The following is a 21,606-nucleotide window of genomic DNA, read 5'->3' as shown; positions in this document are numbered from 1 at the left end:
AAACTCCCTTCATTCAACCCTTGAAGACCTCGCGGTCTGGTGCGCTATGTAGATCGTTTCTCGTACCATTTAATTTCGCAGAATTTAGGTCTACTAGGCCTACAATAACGTCATCACCAAATAAATCTTTTATTTTTAGTTGATCAACCACAAAGAGTAGCATAGGCCTACTGTGCACAGTGCACTGACGACTGTAGCAGCCCAACGTAACCAGTTGTTGTAGATGAGAGGCAACCCCTTGTTTCAGATAGCCTGGACAACATGTTACCTGGGTGTTGCCTACATTATTAGTTAATGGTAGCCTACAATAGTTAATTGATTCGCGTAACATATTAGTTGGCTCAAAGTAGGAATCAGGATGGAGAGTCACGCGTGTGTTGCTTATGCGGGATCGAATCCAGTTCAATGCTAGTTTTCAAAACATATATTTTTTTACATGTCTTTTGTCCGAAAGTGGCTGTAATGTAGCCGAAGCCATGCATGCATGAAAAGGCGACTTCAAACCGCCCTAAAACAACTTGTTTGTGAATGTCTGACAACTGCTGCAGCGCATGCACGCCAAAGGAAACCAGTAGGTGGAGAAACCAGAAGGCACACAACACCGAACGATTTTAAGGCTATTTTGCATAGGCTACTCAATGGTGCTATTTCACACGATTATAGCTTAATACCCCACTCACCGGGGTTAGTGGAAGGTGTTAATAGACGACATGCGTAGCCTACAGTGGACTAGGGCTGTCAAAAATGACGCTCGAATATCCCTCTAAAATAAACACAAGTATTCAAATATATTGGAATATCTAGGCTATATTATTTGCGATTATGTCAGTGATCGTCATCTGTTTTAACTTTTTGTATGGTTATTGCTTGACAGGGGGGATCCCAAGCAGCTTTCAGCCATAAGGCATTTCCTAATTCACCTGACACTGATATTCAAAATGTTGAAACTATTTCGCATAGCCTATAAGCAGTTTAATTAAATGTAATGTTAGTTGTAAACAAACGGGCTACTTGGTGAGGCTTGGCCTCACAGATGCTGCGGCCTTAAATGGCAATACAAATCTTCAACGATAGGCCTATTAACTGACCGCCCGATTCACGTTGGCTGGGGGCAGGGGGGGCCATCAGACATTTGTTCCCAAGGGTCTATGAATTGTTAACCCGGCCCTGCCCCCAACAAACTCAACTTTCCACCTCTGAGATAGCTGAAAAGAAGTCTAGAGGACTCCTAACTCACTAGACCTACTTACTGTAGGCTGCGCAAACCACAAGCCTGCATTCGAGGCAGGCCTTCTGTTGAAGAATTTTATATAAATCCTGCACTAACAGTAATTAGCCCGCTACCACAGCTGTGGATAGTGTGGCATGCTCACGCTTTAGGTCTCCTTCTTGCAAACTAGGCCTATAGCCCAACCATTTACGTCTTCAAAAAATAACAACTTGCCAGATATGCCTTCATAAATTTGGGCTTCATTCAGCATTTTGTTCTTCAAAGTCAAAGTCAGCTTTATTGTCAATTTCTTCACATGTTCCAGACATACGAAGAGATCGAAATTACGTTTCTCACTATTTCCACTGGAAATGACTCTTCTACATTTGCTGCCTGCTGCATCCTTTCTGTTTGTATTGTTTAGAAAATGTTTGACGTCTTGAGTTAATGCATTAAACATTGTTTGCTGGTAACCAGCCACAAATAGCCTACAGATTCTTGCTATGCATGCTTTCCAAAATGTGCCCGTTCTATAGGCTATCCAAGTGCATAATTCTGCGGCATAAAGCAGATGTATTTGTGTATTGTACAGAAAAATAAAAATAACCTGTCAAGCAGTCAATTGACTACATTGCAGTCAATAAGTAGTGCAAATTATGAAACCAAAAACGTGGGTCATAGTTGTCTAAGCCTCTGCTGTGAGGCCAAACCCATGAACAAAGACGCATTGATATCTGCAATAGTTTTTTTTTTTTTTGGCGAAACAAGCTCAGCCAAACAAGTCATACTGAAGGGAGAGGCAACTGGCATGTGATCTCCCCATGGGCCAATTGATGCACAAGTTTTCTCCTGTGCCTACGATATTTAATCCAGTGTTTTGTCAAGTTGCAAAATGCTATTCGTTTTAACGATTTTTTATGATATGAAGTACTTTTTGTATAGGGTACTATCTTAATTGCTTTATACTCAATACTTGACCAATGGCTATTGCATCTGTCTATTGAAAGTGAGAATGTGGCATGTGATATACTGTGTAGGCTTTATAAAATAAAATAAACAGATTGCTAATGGCCTACAAGCTGATCTGGGGGGCGTTTCCCGTACAACTACGGAGGTTAGTTTTTTACTAACAGGATGCATCGTTCAGTACTTTAAGTTTGGACCATGATAGTTTCCAAACTTCAGTAGTCTGAACTAAGGTGGTTAATGACGTTTAGTAGCACGTGAACGGGCACCTGCACATACTTCTGTGGCGCATTGCGTTAAGGCCGGCAGATGACAGCCGCCGTTGCACAGCAGTTACCAGTCCCCTGTCCAAGAGTCCGAATCTGGGTTAAGACGTTGACAACAATATTGACATCGTTGTCTACCTAAGTTTATCTTTTGTGCAGATCATATTATCAAAATCAGAATCAGCCTTCTTGGCTTGGTTTATGAACTAACAAGGACCCCCATGAAAATCAAAGGCTACATATTCTTAGCTGACTCGTCAAAAAGTGCGCACCACCTTATTATTATGCAAGTGTGTGACTTTTACTTACGGGCACATGGCTGCAAATTGACTTTTAATTTTATGTATTTTCTGCCTTGGGCATTTTAAAATATGGATGTATGGTGGTTAGAAGTGTAAATATCAATTAGAAACCTAAATATATTTATAATTATTAATTTGCAAACAAATAACTGGCGTCAGTGACTTCTTTGACATGAAGATCCCTGGAACTATGCTTCTAGCATTCTACCACAGGTCGAGAGGTGTAGTTGTAACTACACAACTTTACGATAGTGGTTGCGAACGTTCGTTGCTATGGTTTTGGGAAACACTAACGTAGTGGAACTGATGCATTGGACTATGTAAGTTCCAAATATGAATGTAATTCTGCGGCATAAAGCAGATGTATTTGTTTATTGTACAGAAAAATAAAAATGACATGTCAAGCAGTCAATTAACTACATTGCAGTCAAGAAGTAGGGCAAATTAATTTACGAAACCAAAACGTGGGTCATAGTTGTTCTAAGCCTCTATTGGCGTAGCCTGTTAAAAAACGCCGCCAGATAGTATTAAATCGGCAACAACATTGTTTTCTGCAGAAGCCTACCCAAGGCTACAGATTAATTCTGAACAGTTATTTTCTACTGGCTCAATTATCACACCACTGTTTTGATTTATGAAGTATGCGTTAACCCCAACACTGACAATAATGTAGACAGCAAATTTCGATTTCGATTTTCGTTACCACCGTGTAGTCAAGCCTTAAGCCATACCCAAGTAGCCTAAATCGAGGTAATGTTTAATTATGCATGATTTATTTTGTTATTGAATTCGTAGGCTGGGATTACTCTCGGCAACAATTATGTTTAATGGTAGATCCTGCTTTTTCAGAAGCAGGCAGAGCGATGTACAGTGATAGAGGATACAAGGATACAAGGAAGTTTATTGTCATATGCATATGCATATAGTTACTGGAAGTAAGAAATGCAGTGAAATTATGTCTGGTGTCAGCCTATTTGTGCATTAATGGGGGGTAAAAAAGTGCAGTAGAAGAGGGGTTTAGTAGATTAAGTGGCAAGGGCTGCATAAAAAAAAGATGGGGGAGGATTGGGATTGGGTGGGGGGCACCAACAAGGAGCACCCAAGAGCAACAGGGGCAAGGAAAAACTCCCTTACTAAGGAAGAAACCTTGGGCAGATCCACGGCTCAAGGGGCTAACCCAACTGCCAGGGGTCTTGGTGTGTGTGTTGGGGGGATGACAGGGGAGATGGGATAGTGTGCTGTGTATGTGGGGAGAGGGCAGTGTGCAATATGTGTGTTGGAGAAGCTTCCTCATGAGACAATGTGCTGTGTATTGGGGCAGTGTGCTGTAACGTGTGTTGGGGATGTGTGTGGAGAAGCTTCCTGATGAAATAATGTGCTGTGTATGTAGGAGGGGGGGGACTTACTATTGCAAGCAGAGTACTGTATGTAATGTATGTGAGTGATGACAGTGAAGATGTGTGTGTGGGCGGGTGGGGGCAGTGTGCTGTAAGTATGTAGAGGATGTGTGTTGGAGAAGATCCTGAAGACAATGTGCTGTGTATGGGGGGGGGGGGGGGGGGGGGCAGTGTGCAGCAAGTATGTAGAGGAGGCTTACTGTAGCAAGCAGTGTGCTGTATGTATGTGAAGTGATGACAGTGATGTAAGTGTGTGTGTTGGGGGGGGTGGGGGGTCAAGTGTGCAAAAGTTGGAGAAAGTCAGATATGTGTGTGTGTGTTTTGACGGTGATGAAATAAGAAAATAAATAAAAAGGTCTGTAGCATAGGGAGAGGGATGTAAAAAGCTAAAAAGTCTTGTAGGTGTGTGTGGGTGTGTGGTGTGTGGGGGTCATGAGTGCTGAGGAGTGAATGAGTGCAAAGTCAGTATAGTGTGAGTTCAGAGTTGGGAAATGTTTGAGAGTGCTGAGGAGTGAATGTGTGCAAAGTCAGTATAGTGTGAGTTCAGAGTTCGGATGGCCTGGGGATAAAAACTTCTCCTGAGTCTCTCAGTTCTGGCTTTGTGACTACATAGGCGTCTTCTTGATTTCAGCGGTAGGAATTATCCATTGTTAGGATGAGAAGAGTCCTTCAGAATCTTTTGGGCTCTTAGGAGTACTCTTCTGGAATAGATATCTTGTAGAGCAGGGAGTTGAGTTCTTATAGTACGTTCAGCTGAGCGCACTACTCTCTGCAGAGTACTACAATCTCTAACTGTGGAGTTCCCATACCAGGTGATGATGCTACCAGTTAGAACACTCTCAACCGCTGAAGTGTAGAAGGCCTTCATGATGGATGTATTAACTTTGAATTTCCTTAGCTGACGAAGGAAGTAGAGTCGTTGTCTGGACTTCTTCAGAACATATTGAGTGTTAACAGTCCATGTTAAGTCTTCAGTAATGTGGACACCAAGGTATTTAAAACTTGTGACTCTCTCTACAGGTTGCCCTCTGATCATTAGTGGGGTGTAACTGTAGTTCTGCTGCTGCCTTCTGTAATCCACTACCATTTCCTTGGTTTTATTGATATTCAGTGTCAAGCTGTTAGATTGACACCACTGTGCCACCTCATCAACCTGATCCAAGTAGAACTGTTCACTGTTGTTACTAATCAGGCCCAAGATCACTGTGTCATCTGCAAACTTGATGATGGAGGTATGACTACTGTTGGCTTTGCAGTCATGTGTGTAGATGTTGTACAGCAGTGGACTCAAAACACAGCCTTGGGGAGCACCAGTGCTGATGGTTAATGAGTCAGATGTCAGACCCCCACTCTAACCACTTGTGAACGGTTGGTGAGGAAGTCAAATATCCAGTGACACAGGGTGGTGTTCAGTCCTAAGGCCTTCATCTTTGTGACCAAGGTGAGAGGTACTATCGCGGTTGAATGCTGAACTAAAGTCAATGAACAGCATCCTCACATAATTCCCATTCCCCTCCTCCAGGTGAGTTAAGGTGGTGTGCATGAGGTTTGAGATGGCATCCCCTGTAGACCTGTTGGCTCTGTAAGCAAATTGGAGGGGTCGAAGGAGGCAGGGAGGGATGAGCAGATAATGTTTTTCACAAGCTTCTCAAAACACTTCATCACTGTAGACGCCAGGGCTACTGGGCGTAGTCATTCAGACATGATGGACTTTTGTTTTTCGGGTACTGGAACAATAACAGACTGCTTGAGGCAAGTAGGAACTGTCTCTTGAGCCAATGATGAGTTAAAGATATAAGTGAACACAGGAGCTAACTGAGCAGCGCAGGATTTCAAAACCCTGTTAGAAATTCCATCCGTCCAGTAGCTTTTCTACAATTAACCCTCCTAAAGGCATTGCTCACATCGACCTCAGAGACACAGAAAGGTGCATCCTCATTTGCTTCACATGCTGCAGCTAGTCCAATATAGTCTGTGTTTTTCATGTCAAAGCGAGCATAAAAAGCATTAAGTTCATCAGGGAGGGCTTTACTCACATTCATCATAGGAGGGGACTTTCTTTCAAAGCCAGTGATGGTTCGGAGTCCTTTCCACACTCGTGCTGGATCACCCTCCAAGAAATCAGCTTCAACTCTGTCTCTATAGCGCCGCTTAGCATCTTTAATAGCTCTACGTAAACTATAAGATGCTGCTTTGTAATCCGTCATATCCCCTGAAATAAGCCCAGCATTATAAGTCATAGGCCTCCACTAGAGCGACGCACAGTGGCTGAAAGTGGTACTAAATCTTCCCGCAGCTTCACGCCGCGTAATGCGCGAATGAAGTGGTCAGTTGAAAGCGATGCCCACTGTAGCTGATATCTCTTAAGCCAATTGAAAGATATTAATCAAACTTGGTCTACTTACCTACTTATAAGTTGTCAAAGAGCTGGCAAGACAATTTAGGTCTTGAGGTCAAAGGTCAAGGTTACAAGGGGTCACACAAATAACTCACATGCAGTATTTGGTTCATACCAAAGCAAACTGATGGATCTTCATTAAGATTAGTACATTTATTGTCTGTACAAGTTAGATGAACTTAGGGACTCAGGGCCATGGGTTCAAAGGGTAAGGTCAGTTTCATCCCCTGACATACAAGGTTATAGACAGTGGAAACATGCTAAATCAACATGCCATGTTCAATTTAATTACTGTAAATATAGTGATTTTTTTTTTTATGTTTTATGCACAACATAGACTTGGTTGTTTTTGACATAGGGAGTCCCTATCTACAGCACAATGAGTTTAATTCCCCTCCTTTGTAAATAAGAATCAAGAATCTGATTGCAATTACTGTAGGCAAATGTGCTTAGTACTGTAGTTACATAACAGTGAAATACTTACACTATAGTCATGACCTGACCAATATCTCTTTCAATATTGCCCATGCCACAGTACAAGCAGTGCTACTTCCAGCTGTAAATTATAGCTTTCTGTGCTGTTGTGACTTTCCATAAGTTAGTATGACTGTTAACTGTGGCCCTTGCTATTTTTCCCTTCATGGACAAGGTGTTGTCCACTTTCTCCTGGCAATTAATGTGACCCTTAAGACTAGCATTGTCTTTCAGTTTTGATGTTAGTAATGTGGCATGTCCATTGCTATCTGTTCAGTTGAATTTAGGGGTGGGCAAAAATAATATCTAAATATTTTGGAAGATTTTACGGTAGATATCAATAATATAATTAAATACGAATTTGTCAATCTCTTAAAAAATGGGATTTAATTGTATGAGTTACAAGCCACCTTATAATTTCTTACAAAGCACATTAAGGGACACAAAGTATTAGGATAGCAGTTAATTTTCTAAATCTTGCTTCTGAAAGATGAGACTGTTGTAAGAAGCAATATTTTCCCCTGGGATGAATATCAGTATTTAGTTGTGCTCAGTACTGTCTTGATTCATTATTTTCCATTTCACTGCAATGGATGATGAGACAGCACTTGAAGAGGAACCTGGCATATGCGCAGATCTTTGCGTTATCTGCCAATGTGGAGGTGAGCTGTCATCTTGTTGCACTGGCTTGCAAAAGCTGATTTACTATAGCATTGCTATAGGCAACAACACATTTTTAAAGGGGTAGTTCAGGATTTTGGACATAGGACCTCATTTCCAAGTTAGCATGTGTGATATTTATCAGTGGAGACCGTTTTCAACACGTTTCATCCAGTCCGCTGGTGCTAAGCTAGCGCAAGTCATCAGTATGTGTTGCCTGCCACTAAAAACAGTCTTACCCACTCCACAGTACACCCAGGCAAATACATTATAACGGCAGACAAATAAATTATAACAGCAGACTGTCGATGTAAATGTCTGTGTTGATGGTTTTATTTCTAACATTTATTCTATCCTTGCATTTCAATGATCGCATAACATTTTGAGGGACTAGTTTCTTAGCAGCGGTTAGTAGTACTCCGCCGAAAAGTAAACAGAGAAGCGGACTCCAATCAGGATATTGTTGTGGAAAATGTCTACCCTGGAAATCCAGAGTTCTCGCGAGAGCACAATGGACCGAGCAATGATGCACGTTACTTTTACCCCTTTCATCCCGGGGAACCAATCAAATCGGCCTATTTGATATATGTATATGCGGGCCAGAGGCAAGCTAAACTGATGACAACAGCGCTGCAACGTTGGAGGTCAGTAAACATTGGTCATAGTGTTATTCAATTGTGTCGAAGTCCGGAATCATTCAGAGTAAACATTGGTCTAGTGTTATCCAATTGCGTGCAGTGAGATTTTCAAATGCATGCTTGGTGCCGCTCCTCGAGTTTGGCCATTACATTGTTCATCTTTCTAGATTACCAGGGTCTGTATTTTCCAGGCTAGAAAGTGTCCACTTCCATATCCAATTGTCCAATTAACAATTACCACTTGACTATTTAGTAATTTAGCACTCTGGAACAAGGTGTCCGAAGGAGACAATGTAGATAGAAGATTTTCCGAAAACTGTTGATCTTTATTCACTGTATTGCAATGATAGTACAGCCCAACCAAAGTCCAGACCAACCATCAAAGCAATTGGGAGGAGATGTCATCAGCTGGGGCCCCCGACAAGATCTCCTCTACGGATGGCTATACACTATATTTTATACTCCTCAGCCCTTGAGAAGTGCCACCCTCTCACGCCATCTCCATCAACACTCTTCACCAATCAGTACCAAGCAGGGTCGCTTACATTGGTGGAAACCATCTTCCCATCATGCATAAAACTTTATGCAAACCTATGTAATGCATAGGTAACGTGTAAAATACTGTAACCCTACGTTTTTCTGTTTCCTTCCAGTGTGGTGAAATAAGGTCTTCTTATCTTATTCTCTTCCTAGCTAGACAGGCCCTAACTCATAAGGCACAGTGGCCTCCTCATCCCCGTCCTGTCCAGTCCTCACCAGCTTGGTAACACCCCCTCTCCCTTAACCATGCAAGGAGGTGATCCTCTCATCCTGGTACCCCCAGTACTTTTCCACTCACCCCACTCCTCTGACAGTTGGTCTGGCCTACACAAGATACAATGACCTCACACTGCTCACAACAAATGCAGTGGCATTAAGACTTATGACACTCATGACTACATTCTTCTAAAACATGAAAACTAGTGCTGTCAGTTAAACGCGTTATTAACGGCGTTGCAACAACTAGTAACGTTAGAAAAACTACAACACCACACCAATCTAGCCAGACCGGAAACTAAACAATACGCACTGACGAATGGAATGGAACGGAGAGTAAAGTTCTATGTGCTGCATACACGCCCTGTTAGGGGGAAGATCACTGATATAATGGAAATCTATGCTGCATCAAAGTGAGAGCGAAAAGTGCTTATAGTAAACTTACTAAATCTTGAAACAAACATGAATAAAAGGCACAAAATAAGGTTGGTGTAAGAGTTATCTGTGTGTTTATGGGATTAATGTGACCATGTTCCTATGTTTTGCTCTCTCCAGTTTACTAACAGGAGTCACGAATGTATCGATAGGCACAGTCAAACTGCCCATGGCTAACTATAATTAAGTTCAGCAAGCTTAACTTTACATGTCATAACATCAACTAAACATAAGTCACACATTCATTCTATCACTTGTAATATGAACGTAGCCTATATCCTACAACTAGGTAAGATAATTGGCTGTGTTATACTGAAGTTCCACAGTTAGCTAGCTAGCAAGCTAACAGTTTTTCATGGGATATTATGGTGTACGTGCTAAATTTGTATAATACATGGGGTATTGCAAACGAATTAGGTTGGTAATGTACATCGTTTCGACATGAGTAAGTTACATAAACATAGTTCTTCATAACTGCCGTGTTAGTAAAATGATTGAATGTCCTGTGAATTAATAACTAGATGTACCGTCAACGTGTGATTACTAGCTGTCTTTCAATGATATAATGTTAACATGTTTTCTGCTAAAATGGGGCGTGATGCAGATCAAATGTATCTTTATGATGATGCGCCGTTAGTAGGCTATGTAAAGGCATGCTGCACACACTTGGTTGGGCTAACAAGCCGGCCAAAGAGTAGTAGCTTAGGCTGACGCATGAGTTGTGTGCCGCCAAAGCTTTTTTCACCGTCACTTGTTCTGTTATCAACATTCCTCTTTGGCTGCTACTATTTGCGATGCACTCTGCTTTCGACATTCATTTACATTAGATTCCATTCTTTTCAATACAACTCCGCACACCAGCATCGCACTTTGCAGCCGTGTAAATCACGATTCAGTTATATTTGGTCGCTGCTCCATAAAACACTTGTTCATCCAGTGTTTGCCTGTTAAAAACTTCGGCGTTGATGTGTGTGGCAAGTGACAGTGCACCATAGACTGTAGGCCTATAAAATGGCAATGCACTCATGTTGAAAAGTTCCTTATTTTCAACTGAACTCAAATATAATGAATATAGTATGAATAAAATATTTTCTGTTTGTTATGCCCTTTATAATGTGTGTAGGCCTACATTTTGTGCATGCACTTCTGCAGTAGCATTTATTTCAGTTTATATCCGTTATATTTCTGAAGAATATATTGTGTTGCCTCAGGTCTGCTGCACATCTTTTGAAATTTGATTTGAAATAATCAAATAGACCTATGTCTTAAAGTTCAGTTAATAAAGTAACTTGCTTTGCTTTCATTTGAATCCCAATCAAGATAAACAATAATTGCTTTATTGTTAATATGGACTCCTGGAAAGTTCAGAAATGCAAAATAGCCTAATAGAATTTTAATCATATGATAAAATATGTGATTAATCGTGATTAACTATAGGAATTCAGCGATTAATCGTGATTTAAAAATTTTAATCGTTTGACAGCACTAATGAAAACCCATGCAATAGTATAAACCTTTATGAAACACATGATTACATCCCTTCACATCCTGAAAACCCAGGTGTGAATCCTAGGTAATATCAGTCCGCTGCTGCCGTTGCTATTATGCCTACTACCAACTTCAGAGAACAAAGTATAACTATTGCAATGCAATGGTAGTTTTTATTTCTAACACTATTCTATCAACATAGACATTTACATAGATTGTCTGGCGTTATAATTTAAGTTGAAGGAAATAGCTCAAGATGACTATATTTATCAGATGTTTGACAGAAATGCTTTGGATTGAATCTAAAACTTCTGCTATTCAGCTTGTCTAAATGAACTACAATGTTATTGATGTACTGAATGTTATGTAATAGTACTTTGTTTTTTACTCCAATATCATTTATGAACTGAAACAGTTATTTAAAACAGGTATTCACACAGATGTTTGTATTTTTAAAACAGCAAATTATTTTCATTTCCCCTGGTTTCAGAGAGGCTACTACTACAATACTAAAATAAGATGTGGAAGTTGAAATAACTGTTTTTATAAAGTTTGTTTTGCTTTAATAAATGTCTTAATCTTTTTTTTAATATCAATTCAAATAGTTTATTCTATGCCTCAGCCAGCTATAGCCTCATGACCTTTAACCTCTACCTGTGACTCCATGATATTTAATGCCTTATCAGTTAATTTAGGCTTAATTATTTGTGCTGGGTTTAATGAGGATCCTTCAATCTGCTTGAGAGGTATAAAACAAACATTGCAGGTCAAGTATGACCTCACGTGACCTTGACCTTTGACCCCAAGACATTAAACACCTACTAATTTCATCAAGAACTTATGGTGAGTAAGTACACCAAGTTTGGTAAATATTCTTTTACCAGTATGGGAGATATCAGCTAATATCTATATGTGATAATATACGATTTTGGCCCAATAATCATTATACCATGGTCCATTCAAAGCTGTATATCTTTTTTCTGATACAAATATGCACTGTAGGCACCTGAAATTCTTAATCTACCTGAAATTACGGTTCGATTGATACCAAATATCCTTTTACTGTATTTACTTCCACCTTCAACCCTAATTCGCTCAGACTAGATGGACCATAGACAATAAAACCAACTTTGCTGTGATGGAGCTGCTAACAATTGGACTGAGATCGTAACTTGTGAAACCTGACATGCAATATCTACTTCTGCATGTAGACTCGACTCCATCTGTAGAGAACACAACATGTAGGCTATGTATGTGCAATGTATTGGCAGTACCATTATGAATAATATAGATATGCAGTGAACAGAATATATTATAAGAAAAACTGAATAAATATGGTATGAACCATATGGACAGATATGTACAGTACAGTTATGTGCAGTGTGGTAACAGTACCATTGTAGTGAAGAAACAGTAACATAAACGTCAGAGAGACTTGCTTCTACAGCTACATAAGATAAGAGTTAGAGAGTCACAATATGTCCAATATTATTTAATTTAATTTTAGGGGGGTGGGGTTTGTGATTTTCACATACAAACAAAGCATTTTTTTAGCTGAACTCACTGTCCTGACCAAAACTGCGGTCTTTAGTTGAGACTGTAAACTTAAGTCATGGTTTCTTCCTTGTAATTACTGAGGTACTTCTCAAAACTCCTGTAGCCTACGACGAGAAGAAAGCTGCCATTGTTACAGTAACCGTATCGTCCGTAAACGGGCTCTGGTATCGTCGAGATTTTGCGATATTTCACTATCTGTTACGGAACTTCCGTTCTTAGCTGTATCCCTTCTAGCCACAACCTCCATAAATGGCAGAGAATGTCTAAAGTTTTCAAGTAAAGTTTTGGGATCATTACATACTCAAAAAGAACAAGCATCTGAACCGAAAACATCCACTCACCAAGCGTCAATAAAGTAGGCTATCTATCTATCAATCTATCTAGCCTATCTATCTACTGGTATCTACATAGCCTATAGCCTACATTGATGTTGGCTGATTTTAATCACATGCTGTATTTGTAGATGTCATGATATAATGTTTAGCTTTGATGTTTTTAAGTAGTAAACTTATTCACGTTCAATTGCAAGACAGTATTCCATTAAAAAAAGACCCCTCCTTACACACATGCATACACCCTCATCTTCCCTCACGCACTGCATGCGTGCACACACACACACACACACACACACACACACACACAGGTTGCTAGGTTAGCAATAGGCTCGCCCCAGAAATTATTTTTTAGTAGCCTAATGGTAAAAGTATTTGTTAATAGCCTAATGGTAGGCTATTTTTAGTAGCCTAATGGTAAAATTATTTGTTAGTAGCCTAATGGCAAATACTGCAGGTGTAGAAATCTACATAAAACAGATATTTACTTTGATGTCAGGTCTAGATTACAGCATGAAACTTGTTGAGCATATTAATACATTAAATTGCTTTCCCTCTTCTCCCTCCCAGCACTTCACAACATAGCTGGGCGAACAAAGCTGTCCATACTAAGTCATGCACAAGAGGCTGCAATTTTACAGAGAGCATTTTGAACATTATGTAATTGTTGGCACTGGCACTTATAAACACTAAATGGGTAAATTGCAATAAATGGGCTTAGTTTTGGAGCCAAATGTTGGAGTTAGAATAAATACCTCTGTGCCAATTGCTTGATCATTTTACAGCCATGTAATTTTTGTTCATTATTCGTTTTGGTTGTTTAAAAAAATAATTATGCATTATTCGTTTTGGTTGTTTAAAAATGCAAAAAAAAAAATATCCGATTAATTGAAAAGCGCTAGATTAATCGATTACAAAAAGAATCGATAGCTGCAGCCCTAAACGGCTTGATTAACTTTGTGGACGCTGACTGATGGAACATTGAGCCCTGGAGGAAAAATGTTTGTTTGTTAAGAATCAGAAGACATCGCTTTACGAGTGTCGGGGATTTTCCTGTTACGCACCAAAGGGCGTATGGCAACTTACTTTAAACTACCTCAGTGCAATGTGATCTACTCAGTCTTTTGTGTTTCGTTAAGATAAAATTCTTCTTTAACTCATTGAATGCCAAGCTGTTTTCGGGAGCTTTGTCCTAGAGTGCCAGCAATCTAGACCATTGTTGATGATTTTGTACAGCCACAGCATATTCTGTGTTATAGCTATGAACACATACAACGGCTCGTTTATATAACGTCTTTCATGAAATATGAAGTGTTGCCTGTTACTTGTGTAAACTTTCCGGGAAGTGATCAGCGAGACCTGGCGAGACTGCCACCTAGTGATAGACCCACGAAAATGGCCTGGTTTTGACCTGATGTGCATTGTCACTGATTCGACCCAAAGCAGCAACCGAGTTATGATAAAATGTCCAGATAAAATGTCCAGATTGTGCGTTTTCATGAGTTTTCGATCAATATATATTTTATTTCCATTAATCACAGAGTTCCCAAAATCACATATAAGGTGTGTTAGAGTGTCTAGTTTCGTAATTTAAAAAAAAAAGCTAAAAACTTAATATTACGTTTTTGGCACTCAACGCATGGTAAGGAAAAACGTAATATTACGTTTTTGGCACTCAATGAGTTAAATGAACCGTATGTAAAAAATAAATTTCAATTAATCATAAAATGGCCCTGATATGTCAGAAATTAAGAAATCATGTTCATTTCAAATACCTATATCACTGACAATAGTAGTGTTAATAAGTTGCAGCCCTCAACTGATGTTGATGTTGTCATGTTGTGTTTTGGCCTGTTGTGCCACCCTCCACTTATCTACTAATTACAAAGTCAGTAGTGTTTCAGCATCCTGGTTGCCAGATCTGCCAGTCAGAGGGGAGGGAGAGGGGATACACCGCTCTACAGTAATTTGAAAGTGATTGTAGTACCAGTTTTGGCCACAATCTTACATATGGTTCCTTTAAGTTATGATGTAACAAAGCCAGTTCCATTTTTTGTTGGCCTAGCCAATATTTGGCAAACTCATCTGGCAATTAACGCCTAATTGAAAACTGTAATCCCGTCATATAGGTTTACCTCATCCAAACGTTCCTGACTTTCTAAGGCTACAAACTGAATGTTCTGTATAGGCCTAGGTGGCTAGGCCTACCAAATAATATAAATCAGGGCTTACAACAAACTTGCCCATTGCCCATTTTCACCAAATAACTGCCATTTTTTGCTCCGTTCTAAGATGGAAATTCTTCCATTTGCGTAAGGGTGTGTAAGTAAAAACAAAAACGGTCGAGCGCCACTACAAGGTGAAACAGCATGTTGTTCGATGCCGACAGTTGGCCTGGTGGACTCTGAGTAAGACGCAGTGCGTCAAAACGTCAGTCGATTGTGCACCATAATAAAACAAGTTTAAAAGTTCTCTGAGTGCTCCGGTCATCCCTGGGTTTAGTCTCTTCGAAGTAGCCCAGCCAGTTTCTCTGACCCTTGGTCCTGGACTGTGAGCACCGAAAAGGCTTAAGTGCAAGTGACACCCTTCTTACATGGAAAAATATTTATTTAACATGGATGTGCTTCTACTGGAATTTTTCAAGCTGCTTATATGTGAATGTGTTATTTTCTGTACATGCATGTAGGCTAGAACTGCTGTGTAGGCTACGTGACATTTGGATATAGGCAGCAGTTGAAGTTTGGTTACGCTATGTTGTGGGTTCGGATATGAAATAGAAATAGTCTGTTCCCATATTTGCAGTAATGATGCCTTGACGACTTCACATTTTGATACCATGTGTTTATAGATCGCTGAATTGGCAATGGCCAATTAAATGAACGCAACAGTGAAACGCACGCAGATGCGCATTTTCTTTTGACATGGATTGCGCTTAAAGTAATGCAAATAAGATTAATGGAAAGGTGTGGTCTTTCAACAAACCAGCGACCAGTTTAGGTCTATTAGCAACTTAAGTTAAGAGTGAGCTGGCTGATGCAGTCATAAAAAAAGCGCAGTAACATAGGCCCAGGCTGCAGTTGTAAGTTGGCATGACAGTGCTATAATAGTGAATCCTGTAATATTAAAAAAAACTGCTACCACTGTTTTCCCCAACACCGCCAATCAAAACAACCAGCGACAATAGAGGTTAATCAATCCAGTGCTTTATAGAGATTCTTGAAACCAACAGGCACAGCACAGGCTCATTCACAAAACATAAACGTAGGGGGAAGGTGGTCATACCGGCACAAACTTTGTTTCTTCCTCAATAGCACTATTGTTTTATTTCTTCATTCAGAGCTAATGAGTCAGTTGGCTTTTGCGTAAAGAAATAGGCCATAGCCTACATTTGAACACTTTCAATCTCTCGCCCATGATTACAATGATTTTGATAAAAATACACAATGTATTGCTGTTCTTATCAATGAAGACGTCAAATTTGGTTGGTTATTACATAATGCACCATATTATTACATTTTCGTCCATTTTTTTTTCGCAGCACTCTCATTTTGTAATAACAACCGCAATGTGTAATAACGTATTACATAATGCGGCAAAAGTTATTACATATTGCGTTCAAGCAGTTTATTAATGTGGCAGATTGTTACACAATGCGGCAGTTATTACATAATGACGTCAAAATGTATTCCATTTTGTCGAGTTATTATATAATGCGGTGTTATTACATAATGTGTTGTTATGCTAAAAGCCTGAGACAGAATAGATAGTTTAAAAGTTTAATGTAGATAGTGTAATAGATGTTAATAGACAGAAAGTTTAATGGGTGTTGATCGATAGTTTATTGGGTGGATGAGTGAAGCAGTTAAACAGCTGCCAGTTGATACAGGTGCAAATCAATTTAATTAGCCCATTGTGATGTCATAGTGCCAATGCAAAGTCTATGGAGGAAAATAAGCTTGTTTTTTTGTTAATATCTCAAAAAGTATAAAGTTTACAAAAGTACATTGCCCAAGTGTCCTTTTCAAGACCTACGTTACAGTGTTTAAACAAAGTTTCTATGTTAAACAGTTGAAGCTTAATTGGACGCAGAAATTTTGGTTAGAAGAATAATAATAACTAGAATTGCGGTTCCGAGGAACTGCAAGAGTGGGTTTGATCAGGGGCATGGAACTCGGCCTCATCCGAGGATTCCAACGGTACCTCATTTATGAAAATCGGACATACGGGTCAAAAGTTACATACACACACCTTCATATACACAGACAGCCCAGCCCATTAGACATTGCCAGATGGCTTAGAACTCTGCCAGGTGCAAGCTTAACCCTTAAGAACGTACCGTCACACTGGTGTGACAGCCGTTAACCATCCGTAAAAGCGTACCGTCACACTTTTGTGTTTGGAATGTTGCTACATAAGTATTCTAATTGCTGCTTAACAATGGGCTACCACTTGTTGGCTAACATGGGCTGACATTGTACATTCTCAAATGACTAATGTAATATTATCGATGATATTGTATAGCGTCTGTAAATACTATGATTTTTTTCTGAATGAATGAACTTCGAGATGCCGGTCGCTGTAATGTTTTGCATTGACAGACTTGATGGATGCACTGCTATTGCACAAATAAAGCTGTGATTATAATGGGACAAGATAAAAATGTATGCACATTTATTGTGCGAGTTTTAATGTCATGAATGCAAACTATGTTTCTTGAGCCGTGCGTTACTCAAAGCTACATAGCTTGTGAATGAACGATGTTTGTTTCCAGCATTCCGTACATTTCACGGTCATTTTGATTTCATCTTATCAGTGGCCATGAGATTTGACCAAACACTGAATAACATCATTTAATTTTTAAAAATCACTAATTTTGCTTGTTTTATTGTACTTGGTGTAATGACTGACATTCAGAAATATGGCAATACATGGCAGTGAAGCTAGCAACATTTGTAGCCTCCTGTAAGTAAACGTCTTCCCAATACTTGCCACTTCCGTGGATTTTGTCATGTATAGCCCGACCACACAATCATAATATAAACTAGATCTGCAAAATGTGGACATAACAAAATAGTAGTGGCAAAGTGATTTGCGAGAGACCATCTTTGACTTTGAGAATGTACAATGTCAGCCCATGTTGGCCAACAAGTGGTAGCCCATTGTTAAGCAGCAATTAGAATACTTATGTAGCAACATTCCAAACACAAAAGTGTGATGGTACGCTTTTACGGATAGTTAACGGCCGTCACACCAGTGTGACGGTACGATCTTAAGGGTTAAGGGTTAAGCAGTTAGAGCTGTGATGTCATAATCGGAATTAGAATCCTGAACATTCCGCCATTCATTTCAATGGGGCCGAAAAACGGGAATAACGCGAAAACGACAAGGGCCAGCGACACGAAAGTAACTAACAAGCAAGCTACACCGGTTCGGCCCTGAATTTTTGTAATTGGAACCGCGCCGATAGCTCAAACGGTCTAGGAGCAGTAGTTCGTACAAAAAGTGGGTGAAAAGGAAGCTATAAGTAAACTTGGCTTGGCTTTGCCATGCTGTGGGCTTGCTGGATCAAACCCACTAACTAGCAAAAGTTGTGATGTAAAATATCATGTATAGTTAAAATTGATAATACAGAGCTGGTTACTGTGGTGATACTAGGACAGACATGCTGGTTGCATAGCTTAATAAAAGTTGATGGTTTAAAAGTAGACTGTTTACAAGTTGAATGTAAATAGTTTAAAAGTTGTTGACAGACTGAAAGTTTAATGCATGTTGATATTCAAATAGTTTAATGGCTGTGTATAGGTAGATATTTTACGATAACTAAAAGTTGGAATGGCTCTAATGTTTGCTAGCAGTTATGCTAATAATTTTAACTATGTTAATAATGCTAACTATGCTAACCATGTTACTTAGCTAACTTAACTAATGTTTTCTAGCAGTTTTGTTAAAAATGTAAACAATGTTAACCATGCTACTTAGCTAATATTTTCTAGTAGTTTTGTTAAAAATGTTAATCATGTTAGCAATGCTAACATGTTAACTATGTTAACCATGCTAATGTTTTCTAGCAGTTTTGTTAAAAATGCTAACTATGTTAGCAATGCTAACATGCTAACTATAGTAACCATGTTATTTATCTAACTTGGCTAATGTTTTCTAGCAGGTTTGCTAAAAATCCTAACTATGTTAGCAATGTTAACGGCCTAACTATGTTAGCAATGTTAATCATGCTACCTAGCTAACTTAGCTAATGTTTTCTAGCAGTTTTGTTAAAAATGTTAACTATGCTAACAATGCTAACTAGCTACAGTGGGTAGGAGTCATAGTTGATGACAAGTGTTGACATAGTTGATGAAAGTTAAAAGTTGTTGATGGCTAGTTTAATAGATAGATAGTTTAATGATAGTTTAATAGTTGAATGTAGATGGTTTAAAAGTTTATAAAAGTTGTATGTAGATAGTTTAAAAGTTGTTGATAGACAGCTAGTTTAATCGATAGATAGTTTAATGATAGTTTAAAAGTAGACTGTTTAAAAGTTGAATGTAAAAAGTTCAGTAGTTTAATGGGTTAAATTGTTTAACAGTGAATTATTGTAGTGAGGACTTTTTTATTTTGAAACAGTTTTGGGCAGAGTAAACAGTTGAAGAGATGTGTAGTCTTAAGAGACCCAGATTGTATGCTTAAAGCCTGAGACTGCAGGTGGCCTGAACACCTGGCATAGGATTCTAATTGCTTAATAGCCGTATTGTGATGTCACAATCACAATGTTAAGTCTATGGGGATTTTTAAAAAGTTTTCTTTAATAGTTTAAAACGTATGACGGTTTCAAGGTTGAAAAGACATAGCAGCTTGGTCCATTTGAAGACCTACGTTACCAAGTTTGAATGAAGTTTCTAAGTTAAACTGTAAAAAGAGAAATTGCGTATGGAAAAAGTGGTAAGCGGTGGTAAGTTGCCTAGGAAGAACAGTACAGTGCATTTTCATGCACTGTAACTAGAAAACGCAATTCCAGGGAATTGGTAATATATAGGCCACATCCCACCTGTGAGCTTAACTATTATACTTATTTGATTTATTGTCATTACATTGTAATAGTTGTGTGTAGGTCTAATTGAGCGCCTGTCACTTTGAGAGTGTGAGAGAGTAATTCTATTTTTGAGGAATCTCACAGTTTTGGGCTACTTGTGGAAAATAGTTGTGCTTAGTGCATAAAGATATGAACTTGAAGAATATCTACAGTATCTTGGATCATAGAAGAGATAAGTGTCTTGCAATGATCATCTCCAGGGTTCTAAATGAACACCCGCCAAACCGCCAAATGTGGATTAAAATTAATTTTGGTGGGTGTTAATAAAAACTTTCTAGCCAGTTTGGCCGATGATGCATGAGGCATTACATGCATGATACATAAGGCTCTGTTCTCGGTCATATATCCCCCTGGCAGTACTTCCTACATTTCACATGACCACTGTGCCGTAATGCTACGTGATGACGTTTCATACGCCCATTGGCTGCGCGCAGTTTACAGTGAAACCAGCGTGAGAGACGATGGAAACGAACGGAGCGTCTACCAGAAAACACAAGGAATTAGAAGAGCGAACGGAGCCAGAGCAGGGAACATAGACTGAAAGAGGAGGGAGTTAACCAGTAAAGTAAAAAAGTACATAACACATGTACATAACACAAATACAATATTAACACATTGTGATTACCTATTTCCTTTGTGGGGGGCTGATGTCATGTAACGGAGGCCGCAAAACCTAAAGCAGCAAGATTGTTTATTTTATTGTCTATGGAGTTAGCTGAAGATGGAACGTGAGGAGCTTGTAGGTGAAAATTTTCAGTTTTAAAAAGTTGCCTGATCAGTCATCACCACCACCAGACACATCACGCACTGTGCGTAAGGCACCGAGAGACAGAAGGGACCAATATTTAGCCAATAAATAGTAGCTGTACTACAAACTGTTTTTCACTCTTGTTAGAGAAAGTATACAATGTCAACATGCACCAACAGCATGTTACATAAAGATGATAATTTTTGGGTCCTCTTTATAAAGATCCAACTTGAACGTAGGTCCTATGCTACTCAATTTAATTGAGAACGCGTCTGATCGCACACGAGAGGGAGAGAAAACGAGTGGCAGGTTCCAGTTGGCTTGTCATCGTTGATGATAATTGATATCTCCTTTTTATTAAGTTAAGATTAAACTAAATGCGGCAGTGGTTGGGACAGACTTATGGGGGCGAGAAGAGGAATGAAGCAATGAACAATGTTTTAATTGGCTACATGTTATGGTGGCAATGATGTTCCTTGGGCGCATATGTATTCTAGAACACACTCGTTGTGGGCACATAATATGCGCCTTTGGCAGTCAACGGGTTAAAGGGATGGTTCAGAGTAATTTCACCCTAGGGTCCTTTGCACCATGACCTTGAGCCAAACACCCCCACCCCCCAGAAGCTTTTTTCCTTTGATCGAACATTGGTCGAGTTAGCGCTATTAGCCAAATGACTTAGTGCAGGCGCTAATGGAACCAACGTTGTATCTCATAAATTACCCAACTAATAATGCCCGGAATGATACCAAACTCCTACAGTAGTACAAATAGGGTCTGTACTCATAAAATGAGGCATTGTACACCAGGAGTTTATTTAAATAACCCTAGGGTGAAATTACTCCGAACCATCCCTTTAAAGAGAGAAAGGTAAGTTAGATTTTAAACGTCA

The 21,606-nt window shown here is 39.3% G+C and overlaps 1 protein-coding gene across 1 annotated transcript in view; it reads left to right on the top strand.

The window, feature by feature from the left end:
- The window catches only part of wls (Wnt ligand secretion mediator), a 107,653-nt gene that overhangs the window by 85,383 nt on the left and 664 nt on the right, over positions 1-21,606 (top strand). The window lies entirely within an intron of this gene.

The sequence above is a fragment of the Alosa alosa genome, chromosome 1, assembly GCF_017589495.1.
Source record: "Alosa alosa isolate M-15738 ecotype Scorff River chromosome 1, AALO_Geno_1.1, whole genome shotgun sequence".
Lineage (NCBI taxonomy): Eukaryota > Metazoa > Chordata > Actinopteri > Clupeiformes > Clupeidae > Alosa > Alosa alosa.
This window is presented reverse-complemented; position numbering and strand designations above follow the sequence as displayed.